The 6,000-nt window shown below is 43.0% G+C and overlaps 1 protein-coding gene across 1 annotated transcript in view; it reads right to left on the bottom strand.

Annotated features, from left to right (window-relative positions):
- Positions 1–3,035: 3,035 nt before the first annotated feature.
- Positions 3,036–6,000, bottom strand: part of gprc5c (G protein-coupled receptor, class C, group 5, member C) — a 61,925-nt gene continuing 58,960 nt past the window's right edge. Inside the window, exon 6 of the transcript XR_010966955.1 lies at positions 3,036–3,367. The gene's annotated coding sequence lies outside the window, so the exon portion shown is untranslated. The remainder of the gene's footprint in view (positions 3,368–6,000) is intronic.

The raw sequence follows: 6,000 nt of genomic DNA, 5'->3' as shown, positions 1-6,000 counted from the left end.
TGTCCCAAAATGCTTTACAGCCAATTAAGTACTTTATTGAAGTGTAGTCACTGTTGTAATGTATGAAACGCGGCAGCCAATTTGCACACAGTAAGGTCCCACAATCAGCAATGTGATAATGACCAGATAATCTGTTTTTGGTACTTGATGAGGGATAAATATTGGCCAGGACACCAGGGAGAACTACCCTGCTCTTCTTTGAAATAGTGCCATGGGATCTTTTACGTCCACCTGAGAGGGCAGACTTGGCTTAATGTCCAATCCGAAAGACAGCACCTCCTACAGTGCAGCACTCCCTCAGTAGAGCACTGGAGCGTCAGCCTAGATTATGTGCTGAAGTCCCTGGAGTTGGACTTGAACCCATCACTTTCTGACTCAGTGGCGAGAGGACTACCATTGAGGCTCGGCTGACATCCTGTAAAATATAGCGTGCAAACAAAACAGCTGTTTGAATGTCAATGAGGATTCCTGAAATTTATGGGAACCTGACACAAGAGATAGATTGCTGTTCAATTTAACCCAAGTTGACTGCCTCTGCAGCCTAGAAATTACTGTTTGTGATACTAGTGGACAAAAAAACCTAACGTGTTCATATGACATCCCTCTGTCTGCGGTTTTAACTTGGCAAAAATCTGTTTATTTTAAGTAGGGAAATGCCTTTGCTACAGTGGTGAACAGAGGCATGTCATGTGACTGCAGTATGTACTCACCTGCCCAAATCACCAAAACTGATTTCTAGGCCAACATGATTGATGTGTCAACATTTTACTTTACGGTAATGCAAACTTCCAATAGTTTAAAATGGCCCTGAAACACTGACATTTCTGACATGGCAGCAGTGCTAAGTGCTCCAACGAGCAGGCGTCTCAGCCCTAGAACTAGGGTCACGTTCCCCCCACCTCCAACCGCAATCTCCCCCCACCCCCCCAACTCAGTCAAATAGCCTTTTCTCGTCATCTCCAATATTTTTATAACTAATGAACAGAAGTGTTCAAAGAATGTGAAAAAACACCATTTTTTTAATGCCCCTATGATTTTCCTCCTGGGTTTTGCTCACAGCAGTGTCCAGGAGATTAATATTTAAATTGCTGGAGACTCCAGGTTAGTCCTGGACGGTCGGCAACCTTACATGGAACTCACAGGGAAACTACTGGTACCAGAGTCAGGTACAGATTCAACCTCTTGCCCCTGTTGCTGGGCAGGTTTGTTTGGAAAGGAAGAAGATCAGGGAGAGAGAAACGCCAGCGGTAGATTCGAAAGGTAATTTATAACGTGGCTAAAAATATCCCGAAATGTTACATTGTTTTCTTGTTGAATTCTCATTCCAATGACTACATAGAGAAAGAAAAAAAACAAAGAAAATACAAGTTTAAAAACAGAAACAAACAGTTAGTCCACAGGGCATGGTGTGGGAGCAGAAAACCACGGTAACAATTATGTTTGATTGAAAAGCAACCCATGATTAAACACAACTGTTTCTACGTGAAAATCTTTGTGTACATTTCTGTGGCAAAGGTCAGCCAAAGGGACGACAGCCAGCTGGGTTTGCAAAGTTTTACAATTCTTGCAGTAATTTGTTAAAGTAGAACTTTTGGCTTTCATCCTATCAATAGGGAGAATGAAAAAGTCCTTCAGTGAAGCATGAGGCTGAGATACGCAGCCTTATTCAACATACTGCTGTAGTTCACAGCCAGGATCAGTGATTTCCCCGTACACCAGTAAGCAAATGTAAATCTAGAAGTGCATCTATAATTAATTGGGGACAAGATGCGTTTCAAATTCTAACAAAATCAACACGTTGATAAAGTGCACAGAGCGCAGGATATTAAAGTACGGTTTAGACCTCAGTCTGTGATTTGCTTTTTTGCCAGCAAAAATCTCACAGAACATTGTAATTGCTTATGAAGTAATATCAAGTAAGTGATGAGTGACATTAGTTAGTCAGGCTCAGTCTGATTGATGAAACAGAGCCGTTACTGGGTGAAGGCCTGGATTTTGATTTAACTAAAGTTAAACTCAGATGGATTGGCTGGTGCAGCTGTATGAAGCTCAAGATACTTCACTGGCCACCAATCAGTAGCGAAAGAGTTGGGAGAGATGACTGGTGAAGAGACTTTCAAAGGTGGGAGTGAAGTAGCAAAGTAAAGAGGTTTAGTGAGAGAGTTCCAGGGAGGGGCTGAAATCTCTACCACTAATGAGGGGGGTGGGTGAGGTGGGTGAGGTGGGGGGCAAGATGCCCAGGAAGCCAGAGTTGCAGGGCTTCAAGATCCCGGCTGCGATGTAAGGCTGGAGCAGGTTGCAGAGGTATTGGGGGGTGGGGACATGCAGGGATTTGTAGATGTGGTTGCTGATCTTGAATTCGTTGTACTGGGGTACAGTGAGCTTGTGGAGTTTGGAGAAGACAGGGTAGCAGGCGAGTGGGACTTAGTAGGGGGCAGAAAGGGGCCGGGAGTTTATGTAGGATGGAAGTTGGGAGGCTGGCAAGGAAGGTGAAGTCAAGTCTTGAAGTAACAAAACTGTGGAAAAGGGTCTTGTTTCTAACTCTGATTTCACTCCTGAATGGCTTAGCTTTTATTTTAATGAACAGTATCAGTCTTCCACCATAAAACTTTCTTCATTTCTTTAATAAAAAACAAGGTTTGAGACCAGCCAAGCAAATGAGATAAATGACCATGGATGAGTAATTTGTTTAGAGTTGACCTGCCCCTTTAAGAGACAAATCTTTTGCCTAAAAAGGTGTTAATTTATGAAACAGTGGTTTTTGGCATTTCTGCTGTACTTTTTATATGAGAGATTTACCTTTTAATTAGATTAAATTAAGACCAGTAGAATAGCGTCTAATAGAATTAGACTTTATAACGGGCATATTTAATGAATGTTCAAGATTGTATAATCAGTCATTCTGTATCGTTTAGTATATTGTATTATATTAAACAATAGATAACTATATTGCTTAATCTGTCACTTTATATGGCATTCATTCATTCATTCATTCATTCATACCATTCCCCAACAAATGCTGTCTGAGTCTGATCTGATTTTACAAATTAAGTAGGTTTTAATCGGACATTTTGTAGAACCCTGGATAAAAGTAGAGAGAGTGATGAAGACGATCGATATTGTTTCATGCTGGGAGTTGAAATTTGTTGGCTAACTGATGGAGGGGCATAATCTGGCCCTGATGGAGGAGCTGGTCTAATCTGGAGATCCTTTCCTCTTTCCAGATGCTGACTCCACCTGAGTTGAGTCCTCCTGCGAGCTCTCCATTGTGCCTGATTGGGCCTGGTTGAATCTTCATGGAGGCACAGACATGTCTCGGGCTGGGAGGGTTGCAGTGGCCATGTGATTCTTCTGCCTATCGATTGGTCTGTTTTGAACAGAAAAGAAAGAACTTGTATTTATATAGTGCCTTTCACCATCTCAGGAAATCCCAGAGCGCTGCACAGCCAATGAAGTTTTTTTCAAAATGTAATGTAGGAAACACGACAGCCAATTTGCACACGGCAAGTTCCCACAAACAGCAATGTGATAATGATCAGATCACCTGTCTTAGTGATGTTGGTTGAGGGATTAAATACTGGCCAGGACACCTGGGAGAACTCTGCTACTCTTCTTCGAAATAGTGCCATGGGATCTTTTACGTCCACCTGAGAGGGCAGACGGGGCCTCGGTTTATCGTCTCATCTGAAAGGGTGTTTGGAAGGGAGCCATGAGTTTTGCAGAGGATCTATGGATCAGGCCTGCAATACTTTGCAGATTTCAGTGTGAGCCAACTCCCGTGACGCATGCCTTCCACTCCCTGACTGATTCCTATGAACGCAACTTTGCTCTGTGCACGGCGCTCACCTCCATGATCAAGAAAAGGACAGAAAGCCAGAGAGACCCCTGGGATCGAGATCCAGGCTGACCAGTAAGAGAGGGGGAGTGACGAGGGGTATGAGATCAGATCGTAAACACATTTGCCTGTAACAGCGTGCATGAACTCAAGATTGTACATTGCACACATTATAAAAGCTCCAAAACTTCATTCCTCCAGACTGGAAGGCTGGTGGAGCAGCTGTGACCATAAGGGCACCTCCTACAATATTCTGGTCATGCCTCTGCAACTCACCATTCTCCTGGATAGCAGCTCAGGAGACCCTTTGGACCATGATTGGCCTTACAATCCCAGAGGGGCTACCTGTTGGACAGGGAGGGCCCTCTGGAACAAGCTGGCCAGCTTAACTCTTGTTACTAGTGAAGTGCAGCCCTTCCCACAACAATCATGCAGCTGAAACACATTTGGCAGCTATAGCAATCAGAAGAAGTGATTCAGTGTACACCTAGAGCTGGGGAAATACCAAGCAGTCTGGGGACCATTCCTAGAAACTCTCTGAACACAAATTGACCATGCTCCTTGCACAGCAACCCACTATGAAATATTTGTGACTCTATACCTAAATGTATAAAAGCCTTATGAAAATAGGTGTGAATGTACAATGACGATATGTATCTGAATCTGCTCTCGAGAACCCAATAAAAAACGTTAAAAAAACAATTATGTGCATTGTAAATTTCTATTGTGTTCTTTGGCTTGAGATTTATTAGCCGACTGTACAAATTGTGGCTTTTTTTCTAACTGAGGTTTCTTTGGAGTTAATTTGTTTTGGGAATTCTGTTGAGTAATTGGTAAATTGTCTAACCAGTAGCCAGTAACATTAGCTAATCCCAATTTTAACAGCTGACAGCAGTACTGTGATAAAGAATCCATCCCCAGCACAGTCAGGTAAAGAAGACTATTTAAAAAGAATTAAATCTGCACCTTAACGTTCATCCTTGTCTTGTTTTAAGAGGCTCAAATAAAATGAGTTCTGGCAGATGTCAGATAGTTCACAAAGATCGAGTGTCAACCTGTTCACGTGCTGTTTACTCTGCCAGGCCTGGAGAATGGGAACTTCAATGGTTATTTCACTTCTTTAATGAGTTCATTCAGGAATCTGTTTGTTTTCATGTAATTGCTACCTGCAGGCAAACACTGAAAGACAGTGAGGAACATGGGTTTGAATGGAGATCCAGCACTTTCATTGTCATAAGCTGTGAGGCAGTCACAAAACCTATGACAAAAATATTACTACAATGAATCCCTGTTTCTGATATTTACATGGATGTCTTCTCTCATTTCATTTTTCTTCCCTCTTCCCCAAAATTTTCTCCCTCCTCCTCTCCTGAGGGAAGAGGCTCCTTGTTGGAATATAGTTCCATGGGGCACCAGTCGCCCTCCAGTACCTCACGCTAGTGATCCTTATTGATAAATGAACCTAGATGGCAAGTTTCATCAGGCTATTCAACTACGGCAGAATTACAGCCAAGTCCACATCTCTCCTCATTCAATGTCTCTACTTGCATACTTCCAGTAGAGGCCAGAGGATAGCAGTTAGGGGCGGGAACGCTGGCTGATTGACCCTCACAGGCCCAAGAGAATGTGGGCCAATTGCAATGCCATTATCTTGTCCCTCACTGAAGTTAGCTAACATATACTGGCAGTAACATTTGAGACCTTCTTGGTCTGTATGGCTCAGTGCTACACCAAGCATTGCATACAGCTTGTCCCCATCCAATGATAACACCAGTGCTCTTCCAACAGATATCACAGGATAGTGATCCTGTCCAGAAGTCCTGGCCAATTATTTTTCATTTGTTCTCTAGATGCAAGTGACGTTGGCAAGGCCACATTTGTTGCTTATCATGGGTTTCTTTCTCTAACCCAGGAGTGTTGTGGCCCGTTGTAGCCACCTCTCCAACCGTTGCATCAGCTGTGGTTAACTAACTCAGCACAGGACCAGGATTTGAACTCTGCCTCTTTCCTGAGCCAATGGCTCAAAGGTCCATGTTTTAATTGTGCATTTTGCGGCAGTGCTCTGACAAAGCAGTCTATTAAAGTGCAATGTGTTGATGAATTAATATTAATGACCTCATTTCAATGTGCTTTCAGCTCTGTGTGCCAGAGTTAATGTCCATGCA

This window comes from Heptranchias perlo, chromosome 23 (assembly GCF_035084215.1).
Source record: "Heptranchias perlo isolate sHepPer1 chromosome 23, sHepPer1.hap1, whole genome shotgun sequence".
Lineage (NCBI taxonomy): Eukaryota > Metazoa > Chordata > Chondrichthyes > Hexanchiformes > Hexanchidae > Heptranchias > Heptranchias perlo.
Note: the sequence above shows the minus strand (reverse complement) of the source record. Positions and strands in the feature narration are given on the sequence as shown.